This window comes from Lissotriton vulgaris, chromosome 4_1 (genome assembly GCF_964263255.1).
Source record: "Lissotriton vulgaris chromosome 4_1, aLisVul1.2, whole genome shotgun sequence".
Taxonomy (NCBI): domain Eukaryota; kingdom Metazoa; phylum Chordata; class Amphibia; order Caudata; family Salamandridae; genus Lissotriton; species Lissotriton vulgaris.
The window spans coordinates 1,035,414,429-1,035,427,905 of NC_141691.1; positions in this window are offsets into that span (position 1 = coordinate 1,035,414,429).

The window sequence follows — 13,477 nt, forward strand, 5'->3', positions numbered from 1 at the left end:
AAAAGAATCGAGCTGTCTTTTTAAAGCCTGGCTATAAATGCTAGGACTTTCTGTATAGCCTTGAGGAACTCAACAAAATCTATACGATTTATTATTTAATGTGAAGCCAAATAGATATCTGCTATCAGGATGGATGGGAATGGAAAAGAAAGCATTTTTCAGGTCAATCACGGTAAACGTGGTTGCAGTGGGCGGAATCAAAGTAAGTAAAGTGGTAATATCAGACACCACCGGGTACTGGGGCACTGCTATCTTGTTAATTTCTCTCAAGTCAATATTAAATCGATAGATCTTGTCATCAGTATCTTTCTTTAAAATCGGAAGAATAGGGCTGTTACAGACATTATAGGGAACTTCCTCCACAACGCCTGCAATAATCAAATCGTGTACAATATGAGTTAAGGCAACTTCACCCTCCCTGGAGATTTTATACTGCGGTACACGAGGCAGAGACACTCCCTCCTTGACAGTTATCCGAATAGGGGGAATAAGCATCTGTCCCACATCCGTGTCTGAAGTAGCCCATAACGTTTGTGGGAGAGAGGCCAACGCTTCAATTTCTTGCATAGTACACAATCTCTCTACATCTGGGTAATTGTCATTCAGATTAACCTGCACTCCTTCAGGAGCGCAGCGTATTGTTGCTCGAAAGTATTTGAGCAAATCTATTCCCATAATATTGTCTGGAGTGTTTGGTGACAATAAGAACGGGCACGGACCAAAGAATCTGTCAATGTAAAATGTAAGAGGTTGTGACAATGGGCTAAGAGAGGGTGTTCCATCGAACCCTATTGATGTAATCGTTTCGCCAGACAGGGGAGCCCTTGGAACCAAGTTTTTAGACAGAGCGCTACGAGTAGCTCCTGTATCAACCAGGAACTGATCAATAGAACCCAAAACGCCCGCTGATACATATGGACCTCTTTGATCTACTGGTACTTCAACCGATTCCACACCCCATCCTACGCAATCCTATGCATGTACATAGTCCTGAGACTCCACATTCTCACCCTCCGATATCTGATACTGATTCCATCGATCAAAAGTATTATTATCAGCCTGACCACGACCTCTCGCTTCAAACCTGCCGCGATCACTTGCTCCACCCCTCGCTCCTGAATAACTATTCCGTGTCCTTCCACATCCTCGACCACGCTGATTACGTTGTTCACGAAGCACCGGACAATCTGAGGCCCAATGTCCAAACTCTTTACAGTATGCACACTGATCATCAGCAATGTTGGTACGACCAGAAAACGTACAGTACGATCCGCGCCTACCTCTATCTTTCCCTCTTGGCTGAGTAGCATAAACCTGAGCTAACATCACTTTCGTCTTTAATTCCTTCGCTTTCTTATCAGTACTTTCTTTAGCCTCCAATTCCTGTCGCTCATAATACTGAGCCATAGTCAATAAAGAAGCAGGGGTTGCGGTGGGCAAACAACTTTCGCTAGTCTTTAAGCGTTTCGAAATCTCCGGTAAGAGATTCGCTACATACTTATCAACGAACAAATGTCTACCCGTGTCTTCTGTTAGTAACTGCCCGCTATAGTCATGAAATGCTTCTTCAAAACATGAGAAGAAATCAGACACCGACTCATCCGCCTTCTGTTTGCAAGAGGCTAGCATGGTCCAGCCTATCTTTTTAGGGGGAACAAGCATTTTTTATTTATTCAAAATAGCCGTCGGAAGATCTAAGATTAATCGACATGGCTTACATGCAGGCTCCCTGTCTAAATCAGCTTGGGCTAAAGTTTTCCAATCCGCCCCCAGGATCGCTTGATCATCGAACTTACGAATCGCCCTCCTCATATCAGGAGGCAGTATTAACCCAAAGAAAAGGTCAATATCAACCAACGTCATAACAGACGAAGAGATAGCCCCTTCCACTCCTTCATAGAAAGCTGCCAGATTCTTACGGGGGTCGGGCAAAGCATTTTTCAGGGCCATAACATCTGCTCTATTCCATGGTGTATAAACCCAATTATATATAAAATATCCCTTTGCATCCCCAGAGAATTTGTCGTCGCTTGTACCTTGCCCTTTAGGAGGGACATACAAAGGTGCAGCTTCATGCATAGGCATAACATGAACCGTAGAACTCTTATCTGCTCTAAAGATAGAACACTCTTTGGATATCTCCGTCAATCCCGGCACAGGCGCCTCTGATTCTTTCCTCGCTTCCCGTAATCTTGACGCCTCATCCCGTAACTGGACCAACTGTTGGAAAAACCGATCTGCATCTGTAATAACAAAAAGACCTTTACGCATGTTCTCACGACCAACTGATACATCCTTAGGCTCTAAATCATTTGAATTTTTCCTAAATCGTTCTACAACTTCGTCTCCAAACTGACCCAAAAAATACAACTGTTCTCGTTCAGACCACCTACTCATTTGGTCATTAATCTCTGACATAGTTATTTTGTTCAAATTGAGTTTGCGGGCACAACTGCGCAGTTCCGCAGTCTCACTGGCACTTAACCTAACACGACTACTCCCTCGATCATCTGCGTCCGAATCCTCATCTGGGGCCGTAGGTAGAACATACGGAGGCGGGCAACGATCTAATAATGAAAAATCATCAATTTCATTAGTAAGGACAGGATAAAGAGGACGTCGAATAGGAAATTGACCATTCGTTTGCAAATTACGTTCCCGTGCCTCCCTCTCTTTCTTCTCCTGCAACTCTTTCTCCTCCAGCTGTAAAGCCTTATCCCAAGCAGCCTTCCGCTGCTCTTTGTCCGCCAAGGCTAGTTCACGCTTCATTCGCTCACACACCGCTTTCTCCCACATACGTACACAATCAAACATATCTTGTCTAGACCTGCGCTGAAACAAACATTGCTCCACATACTGAACATTTCGTAAATCAAACGACCCATGTAGTGGCCATTGTAATTCGGGATCAGATTTGGTATATCTGTGCCACAATGTACTATATAGAATAGGGGAATGCCAAATTTAACGTACATTTCACGATTAGGGGTCCCCTCTGGGGGAGCCGGCTGAGATTCATTTAGTCGATAATTGGTACCTTTTCCAAGACAGCACATCCCTCGGAGTGTGCTTAAAACAGGCATGTCAAAATATCACAGAAACGTGATATCACAAAAATGGCACTTAATATACTTCACACAAGGTGTGCCGTTCAAACAAAGACAAAGTTAGAGAAATTTCTCTGCATGCCCGCCTATGTGGAGTGCACTGCACATATAATTCAAATCATAGAACCAAATGTTAGCTAACTCAAAACATTTTCAAAGAGCCACAGTAAGCGTCCGTAGACTATCTTACCAATCACAAGCTTACCAAATTCTCAAATATCCAGGTTCCAACTGCCAAGGTCTTTAATGGAATCAGCCAAACCGGCACTGTACGACAACTCGAACGAGCAGGATCTCAGTCGGGGACCGGCTCCACCTGGAAGGTCAGATCAGAAGGAAAGGAAGAAAACACCGTGGGTGCCAAGACTCGGGTCACTCAGTGGCAGCGTACGCGTCCATGGCGAGTTTCCAATCCTTCGTCACGACCTCTCCTTCGGGCATCCGAGTCGCCGATGAGTCCCTTCGTGGTCGCCAATTTGTGGTATTGGGTTCTCCAGGCCTACATATTCCGCAAAACCCGCTACACCATAAAACAGACGTTGGCACGGAAACTGAAAAATGCAAAAGGCAAGTTTATTAGGACCCCATGGGGTGGTGGTACATTCCTACAGCACCCATCAGTAATGCAAGAAGTATCACACCGAACATCGATGTGAGACCTCTTTTATACAGTTTTACAGTAATAAAAAGAGTAGGCGGAACACATTTACTCAGTTTAGGTACATATAAGGTCATTTTTGGAACACAGTTAACTCATGGGAGGGGTTACAATACCACTGGTCAGTTTGGAGAACATTCCTAAGCGATGACTGTCCACTAATACAGAGGGTTTAACTGCGCATGTGCGAGCTTGACCAATACTAAAAATAGCCTGTTGCTGGGCAAGTTTAAGTGGTCAGTGGTACAGAGAAAGGACAAAAGGGCATGCTGACCACGACGCAACGCGTTCATATTAAATGGACGCCAGTGTTTTCAAAATGGCTTCCGAACACCATAGTCAAGTTAAGGGGAAATTCGTGCAGCAAAGCTTAACGCTAACTCGATCACCGTCAAATTACGACAAAGTGAGAGCCAAATAAGTATGGTCTCAACTTCTTCAGGGCCCATACCAGAGCTAAGGCCTCCCTCTCAATAGCTGACCAACGTTTCTCCCGGGGGGTCAGACTTCTGCTAATAAAAGCAATGGGCTGGTCTTGACCATCTATATTAAGTTGTGAAAGCACAGCTCCCACTCCCAACTCAGAAGCATCTGTTTGGACTATGAACTCTCTTGAGTAGTCAGGACTCTTCAGGATAGGTGCAGAGCATATGGCCTTCTTCAGGTCATCAAATGCCTTTTGACAGTTTACTGTCCACTGAACCTTTTTGGGCATCTTCTTGGATGTCAGATCATTAAGAGGAGTCACAATGGATCCATAGTTCTTAACAAACTTCCTGTAGTACCCAGTCAGGCCCAAGAAAGCTCTGACCTGAGTCTGGGTAGTTGGAGGGGACCAGTCCTTTATGGTCTGGATCTTACTCTCCAGTGGCTGAACTTGGCCTCCACCTACAAGGTGGCCCAAGTACACAACCTTACTCTGCCCTATCTGGCACTTTGTGGCCTTGATAGTGAGGCCTGCCTTTTGCAGAGCCTCTAACACTTCCTTCAGGTGGATCAGGTGATCCTCCCAGGTGGAGCTGAAGACAGCAATATCATCCCGATATGCAGAGCAAAAGTCATCCAACCCAGTAAGGACTTGATTCACCAACCTTTGGAAGGTGGCAGGTGCATTTTTCAAACCAAAGGGTATCACCACAAATTGGTAAAGTCCTCCTGGGGTAGATAATGCTGTCTTGGCTTTGGAGTCCTCAGATAATCTGATTTGCCAATAGCCAGCTGTCAAATCAAATGTGCTCAAATATTTGACAGAAGCCAACTTGTCAATGAGCTCATCTGCCCTTGGAATAGGGTGTGCATCTGTCCTAGTGACAGCATTGAGTCCTCTGTAATCCACACAAAACCTCACCTCTCTCTTGCCATCTTTGGTGTGAGGTTTGGGGACCAGAACCACTGGGCTAGCCCAGGGGCTCTCTGAAGGCTCAATAACACCTAATTCCAACAACGTTTGCACCTCAGTCTTTATACAGTCCCTGACATGGTCAGGTTGCCTGTAAATCTTGCTTTCCACTGGAAGACTGTCACCAGTGTCTACCACATGGGTACACCAGTTAGTATGACTGGTCGTCAATGAGAACATATGTCTGTATGACTGCAAAACTTGTCTACAGTCATGTTGCTGATGTTCAGTGAGGCTGCCATCTAAAGCCACACCATCAACTGAGCCATCTTCAGGGTTCTGAGTTAACAGGTCTGGGAGAGGGTCACTTTCTTCCTCCTGCCCCTCATCTGTAGCCATGATCAAGCCCATGTCTGCCCTGTCAACATATGCCTTCAGTCTGTTCACATGGAACACCCTGTGGGGGCTCCTGGGAGTTCCTAGGTCCACCAAGTAGGTAACCTCTCCCTTTTTCTCAACAATTGTATGGGGTCCAGACCATTTGTCTTGGAGTGCTGATAGGGCCACTGGCTCCAACACCCATACTTTCTGTCCAGGCTGGTACTCAGTCAAGACAGCCTTTTGGTCATGCCAAGCTTTCTGTAATTCTGGCTAGCCTCAAGGTTTTTGGATGCCTTCTCCATATACTAAGCCATCCTGGAGCGGAGACCAAGTACATAGTTCACTATGTCTTGTTCAGGCTTTTTGAGAGGTAACTCCCATCCTTCCTTCACCAGACATAGGGGTCCTCTTACAGGGTGCCCAAACAACAATTTAAAGGGACTGAAGCCAACTCCCTTTTGTGGGAACTCTCTGTAAGCAAACAGAAGGCAGGGTAGAAGGATGTCCCAACTCTGCCTGAGCTTTTCTGATAATCCTTTGATCATACCCTTTAGGGTCTTGTTAAATCTTTCAACAAGCCCATTACACTGTGGATGGTAAGGAGTGGTGAACTTGTAGTTGACACCACATTCCTTCCACATAGCTGTTAAGTATCCTGACATGAAGTTGGCATCTCTATCAGACACTACCTCCTTAGGAAACTCCACTCTGGAGTAAACTCCAAGTAAGGCCCTGGCCACAACAGGAGCTGTTGTGGTCCTAAGTGGAATTGCCACTGGGTACCTGGTGGCATGGTCCACCACCACCAGTATGAATCTGTGCCCAGATGCTGTAGGGGGATCCATTGGAGCTACAATATCAATCCCCACTCTTTCAAAGGGAACCCCCACCACAGGTAGTGGTATCAGGGGGGCCTTTGTTGTGCCACCTGCTTTACCACTGGCTTGGCAGGTTACACAGGAGCGACAAAACTCCTTGGTGTCTTCAGACATGTGAGGCCAGTGAAAGTGAGGGACAAGCCTGTCCCAAGTCTTATTCTGGCCTAGCTGTCCTGCTAAGGGAATATCATGGGCCAAGGTAAGAAGGAAGCCCCTAAATTGCAGAGGTATAACCAACCTCCTGGTTGTACCAGGCTTGGGGTTTCTACCCTCTGAATAAAGGAGCCCCTCATCCCATTATACTTTATTGGTAGCTTGAGCCTTCCCAGCAGCCTCAGCAGCAGCCTGCTGTCTGAGGGGTTCAAGAGAAGGACAGGTTAACTGAGCCTGCCCCAAGTCTGCCCTAGAAGGTCCCCCTGTCCCCAGAAACTCAACCTGATCAGGTTCAAGTTCTGCAGGGACAGTTCCTTCAGGGGTCTCAAGATCATCTTCCTGTGAAGGCTGATCTTCACTTGTAGGCAGTTGGGAAGGCACAGTCTTTACCCTCCTGTTCTTCTTCTTGGAAGGTATTTGGTCCATTGTTCCAGAATCCAAGACCCGAGGTACAGAGAGGCACTTTTTGGCCTGTGACCTGGTCACAGCAAGGACCTGTGATGATATCCCTAACATCTCTGCATGAGTCCTGTACTCAACTTCTGACCATAGAGAGCTCTCCAGGTCATTGCCCAACAAACATTCAGCTGGGAGATCAGCACTAACCACAACTCTCTTTAGGCCAGTTACCCCTCCCCAGGAGAAATTAACAATTACCACACTATGTGTAGTAGTGACATTGCTGGCATTGGTCACCAGGTAATTATCACCTGGTATGTATTGTCCAGGGTCCACAAAGCTAGGTGTCACCATAGTGACACTGGCACATGTGTCCCTGTATGCTTGAGCCACTTTTTCATTAATCAAAGGAGTCTGTCTGTACTTGCCCCGATTACTGGGACTTATAGTAGGGGTCAAATCAATGTCCCCATCACAAATCAGAACAGCCTGTGTAGGGGTTCTGACTAGGCCAGAATCTCCCTCAGTTCCCAAGGTGATACCCACTGCCCCCTTAGTTTGTGGACCAACACTGCCAACTGTACTAGTGGGTGCAGGTGCCTTAGGGGCTGCAGTGTTGGGGGCTCCACCCTTTTTACACTCACTGGTCCAGTGAGAGATGTTTTTACATGTACTACACCAGGGTTTTCTTTGACCTTCTTTCTTCTTCTTCTTGGAAGTTTGGGACCCACCCTCAGTATTAGTTTGGGGCCCTGTTGAAGACTTCTGGTCTTTAGCTTTCTGCTCCCCACCCTTCTGGTCTGTTTTCTTCTGGTCACCACCCTGGTTCTGGTTCTGGTTCTGGGTATTTTGCTTAACCCTGGTTCTAACCCATTTGTCTGCCTTCTTTCCCAATTCTTGGGGAGAGGTCAGATCTGAGTCAATCAGGTGTTGATGCAACTGCTGGTTCTGACAATTATTTAACATTTGTTCTCTCATAATTAAATTATACAATCCTGTATAGTCTGTAACCTTACTTCCCAGCAACCATCCCTCCAGAGCCTTAGTGGCACTTTCAACAAATTCAGACCAGTCCTGAGTCTGTGTCTTCTGGGTCTCTCTGAACATTAACCTGTACTGTTCAGTGGTTAAGCCTAACCCATTAATCAGAGCACTCTTCAGGACCAGGTAGTTTCTAGAATCCCCATCACTAACTAACTGTGAGGAGTCTGTCTCGGCCTCTACCTTCAAAGGAGAGCCACTAGATTGCTGCCCACTGCTTCTGAGGGATCTGCTGTTTTCTGCAGGCTCTCTCAAGTGCAGTCATCCATTTGTGGACATCATCCCCAGCGTTGTAGGGTGGCACAATCTTACTCAGATTTCTGTTATCAAAAGACCTGTCTTTATCCTTAGGGATAATGCTGCCACCAGTGGATCCTAATCCACCCTCTCAAGGCTGCCTTGCTCTAGCAAGTTTCTCTTGGGCCAGGGCAACTTCTAATTCTTGCTTCTGGATCCTAAGCTCAGCCTCTCTCATTTTGGCCTAATGTTCCCTTCTCTGAGGGCTAGTCATCCCCCTTCTGGAGTGTCCATGAGAACCTCTAGAAGCCTGGGAGGTATTGCATTCACCTGAGTGATTCCTCCTCCTCCTATGCTCCTGGTTAAGTCCACTTGGGGGTCTGAGTGGGTTCATCCCTGACTCAGTCCCAAATAGGCTTAAGTTAGCCATGCTAAGCCCTCTGGCTGGCACCTGACTATTTCCACCATCATCAGAATCACTGCTCTCTCCTTCTGTCTCCTCTTCTTCCTCCTCCTCCTCAGGCTGAGTATCTCCAGTGACTTGGTGATCCTCATCTATCTGGACAACAGGGACAGGGGTGTCAGTATTATCATCTTCAGTGGGAGAGCCTCCTTCAGCATTCCCTGTGGGGTCTGCTTTAAAGGTCTTTAGAGCTTTAGACTGGTCTAAAAGTTCTCTGAGGTGGTCTGTGGTAGGGGTTGGACCCGTCTTGAGACCTCTTAAGGTACAGATCTGCCTCAGTTCTTTAAAGTTTAACATAGCAAATTTGGATGGTGCCTTTGTAGGGTCACTCTCAACAGGGGCAGATCCAGTGGACCCCTCTGCTCCAGACATTGCTCTAGTGTGGGTAGATATGTTGCAATCTACCTACACTGGTGTTTACCTACTAAACCTATCTAGTAGTTGTAGTCAGGGTGTGCTACTCCCTATCCTCTACAACAACTAAGTTCAGTAGAACTTAAGTATAATAGTCTTGTTTTATATGTACCTAGCAGGTACCTGTATGATCTTTCAAATGATACTCTCAAAGATTGTAATGGTAAAACAACAGCAAGCTCAGATCCCAACCGCTGCTCACCGATGTGAGAAGTTGGCCTGGTATATGATGCTCACTAGTTCTAGTGATCACCTTGTACCATGCCAAGCAACCCTTATGATGATTGGTTGTAAGTCAACCTTATAGACCAGCTATCCTAGTAGCGTGTACAAAGCAGTCTTAGGCTAAACTCTGTAAAGGCATGTGAAGCAAGCTGTTTTACCATACACAATCCCCTTGAATACCAAATGAAAGGAAACCACACAGATATATATTGAAAATATATATATATTTATTTACTACAAATATCCCCTATACTCTTTATGAGCACAGAAGCAAATGCGTTAAAACAAAACACAGTTTAAATATATAAAAGTTGCACAATATGGAAGAGCCCTAGGGGCCACCTAACCATATACTAAAATAGTGGTATAAGAACCACCTATCTGAAAAGAAGTAGGCCTAGGGCCTGGGGAATCACTGGAGCTGTTCGGGACTAACAGTGAAGAAGTCGGGAAAGGCCCGTGGGACTCAGGTTCAGCGCTTAAAGCGCACGCATGCACCAATGTAATGTCAATGGTGCGTAAAAGTTACAAAGTTACTGTTTAAGGAACCTTCCGACTGACCTAGAAGGACAAAACTTTAGACCTAGACACTAGAGGCGTGTACCAGTGCAGGAGCACCGGCGTTGCTGAGTTACCTCACCCACAGGAAGCGGGTTCACAGGTGCAAAGTAGTGTCGGGTTTCGTCACGCAGGTCGATGGTGCCTGAAGATGAAGATACTGCAGGCGGGTCGTCGAGGAGAGTTCCTGTGGATCCAAAGGTGGATCTGAAGAGGTGAAGACCTGAAAGCAGAGGGGACAATGTTCAAAGTCACTAGCCAGTGACTACTGTGGAACCAGGATGGAACCAGGTGATGTCGGCTGCAAACAGGCGAAGAGGTGAAGATTGTCTCTGCAGCCACGTGGATACGAAGAGGTCAGGGATGTCCAGGCGTTGGTCACAAGCTTTCCCACAAAGGTTCTAGCTGATGGCAGTGTCGGCTTCTTGATCAGAGCAAACAGGCCTTGGCTCATGCAAGCCATGCAGGAATCGATGCAAGCTTCTCACTCGGACCAGCAAGGTCAGAGCGGGTGCTCCTTTTCAGGGGAGCGAGGGCCAGTCTGGAGCAACCAGACCAGTGGTGTTGTTTGTAGGTTTAATAGCCAAGATAGCCGCTAGCCACGTGGCATGTGGCCGGGATGGCGCGTTTAGTGGCAAAGTGCAAAAGGGCCCCACGCAGATCATGGAGATGCTGGGGGGCTGATCTTCGATGCAAAGACTGCTCGATGATGGGGCTTCTCAAACCCCAAAGCACAGCATCAAGGGTGCCTTGGGTGCTGCACAGTCAGCTTCTTGGGGGTCTTTCGAGATGGCCGGTCCCACATCTCTCGTTGCCTCCACGGGTCTCTTCTTTTCAGGGACTGTGGATCGGGCTCTGAGATGTCTGGGAGTCTGGGTCTCGTCAGGCGCTGGGCTCAGGCTCCAGCAGGAGACAGCAGCAAAGCAGACGTCGAGTTGCAGGATGGTGCCTGTATTCACAGGGTGGTCACTCCTTGGCCACAAGGGAGATGCTCTTCAGTCTTCTGTGCAGCAGAATGTTGAAGTCCAGTTTTCTTCTTAGTTTCAAGTCGAGTTCAGGATGATCTGAAGTCTTGGGACACAGCTCCTACTCTTATTCCAAATCTGGGGGCCGGATCACCTGCTAGGTTCCTCCTCTGGGTGGGACCAGGAAGGGGGGTGGTTACACCCCCTTTCCTTTTGTCTAGCTCCACGCAGGGACTGGGGCTGGAAAGCCCCAGCACCGGTTTGGGCTGGCTTATGCACGGGGACACCTTGTGTGCCCCCGGAATGTCTCATTCTATTCAGCCCTGTCCTACCCAATACACAAAATTCTGTCTGGGGAGGTGCTCGCACCTCCCAAGGCAGGAAACCCTTTGTCCAAGCCTCCCTCGCTGGAAGGACTCCCAGCAGCAGGAGGTCAGACTTGTGTCTGTGGTGGCAGCATCCATTTTGTGATGCTGAGGCTCGAGTTTAACTTTAACCGGGGTTCAGGTTATGTACATGTCGTGTCCCTCTAGAAGGGTGGAACGCTACCCCCGTCACCAGAACTGGCGAGGGGGTAGTATCCCAATTCGTATGACACCTTACTCGACATGTTTTGATAAAGCCAAACCAAAGTTAGCAAGTAACCGCGAGGATTATAATGCACTTAAGAGTATATGGTATGCCAATATCCCGGAACAGCTAAGGGAGTTGTTCCCGACAGCTGCAGACGGGCTCAGCTCGTGCCAGAGCACCATCTCACATGAAACCAAGCACACTGCCTCCAGGATTGCTGAGGCCTTACATAGGAGTGGCTTATAGGTTAATATGTGTCCAGATAGGGTTAGACATAGGGATACAATATCTACGTAAAAGGTGATTACACCAACTTACTACAGCTGAGTGATCAGCCAGTTGTGTCAAATATGGAGGCCAGGCCAGGGGTGGCACAATACATGCTGCAGCCCCTGGTAGGCCTTGGCTACACCTATGCCCTAGGTACCTATGGTACACTGTTACAAGGGCCTATAAGGTGCACCAGATCCAATTTGTAATGCACCTAGAGTGCATTGGCATTAATTTAGAGAGAGAACAGCAGGCTGTGGGTCTGAGTAGCAGGCCCACAGCCACATTAAGTCATAAACCAGTGAAGCAAAAAGCAGAAATTTGGGGTGACCACAGGATAGCAGACCCTACTCTACTACAGGCCACACCTCCGGCCTTAACTGCTGCTGCTGCCTGCTGCTTTAGGAGCTCTGATCTGCTTGATCAACAGCACCAGTCACAAGCACCTCTCCCATCTCCGGTTCTCAGCAGCCAGGCGCTGTGCTGGTCCGAAGGAGCTCTGGTCGTCTAGATGGAGTCAGACCGTCACACCACAATCTGGTCCCTCCTGTGGGCTCTGGACTCTCCCTTTCACTTAGGTGCATTGGGGAGTGCACTCCCCTAATGTCCTGCTCCGAGTGGCACCGGAGCCCCACTGAGGGCTGCTGCTGCTATGCTCCGCTCTCTGTGGTACTCCAATCTGTGCAAGTTGCAACGCTGGGCACGGAAACCGCCTCCAGCACTGGTGCTGCTAAGGCCGGACGCTGTACTGCCAGGCAGAAGGTAGGTCTGGGCTGGGCGGAATGGAGCAGAGGAGAAAGGTGACTCACTCCATTGCCTCTTGGCCACGCCCCTTACAAATGTTATTGATCATTTTATAAAACTCCTCTATGAAACACTCTGTGAATGCTTTTCGCTTGTTTTTCTTTTCTTTCACACTGTCTAAGTGTTAGTGAAAAATAAACTCTCGACTTTTGACTGTTATTTTCTGAATAAATCATGTGCATTTGTGGCCTACTCTAACACTCTCAGCATGTGCCTGCACAGTTTTAATCTTTCCAATTTTAGTCTTGCACTGTTAGTTTCACACCATTTGTTTAATAATTAACACAATGAAGAGTTCAATCCGAGCAGGTTTCATTTCGCGAAAACCCTGCTCCATCAATCCCCCTTTGATGGCAACTTGAGCCATCATAAAAACCAACTCAAAAATATATTTTGTCATTGTTTATACTATTTAGAAAGCAGTTGTTCTCTTTTGTTTCAACATAACTTCATCTATACCCTTTACTATTTCATAGTAATTTCCCCTTCTGTCTTCCAATTCTACCTCTTCTATCTTTCTCTTCTTTCCTCTTCACTTAGTATCTAGTGTTTGTTTCTTGCACTTACAGCACTTATATATTAAAACCAGCATTAGTATCCCTGTAGCTACAGCAACTATAGGTGTTAGTATTTTCCCTTGCAAGCCATTACCAAAAGTAGAAAACCAATTACCCACTGAGGAGAAACCCTTAACAAGTCTCGCCCAAGCACCATTAACCTTCAGTTCAGTTTAATCTTCCCTTAATTGTGTAAGGTTTTTAATATATCCCTTCAGGCTTTTACTTTTGTCAGGGATAGAAGTACAGCACTGCTGAATCTTCAACATACTACAGACTCCACCCTCTTTTGCCAATAATACATCTAGAGCAAGTCTATTCTGTAAGACCATAGATCTTATAGCAACCATTTCTGTATCAATCACTTACTACCCACCAGCAGTTAAACAATCAACCACTGTGGACAATGTTCTAATTGTATGTGATTTTTTTAAAATTACCCCAACTGAAGGTAT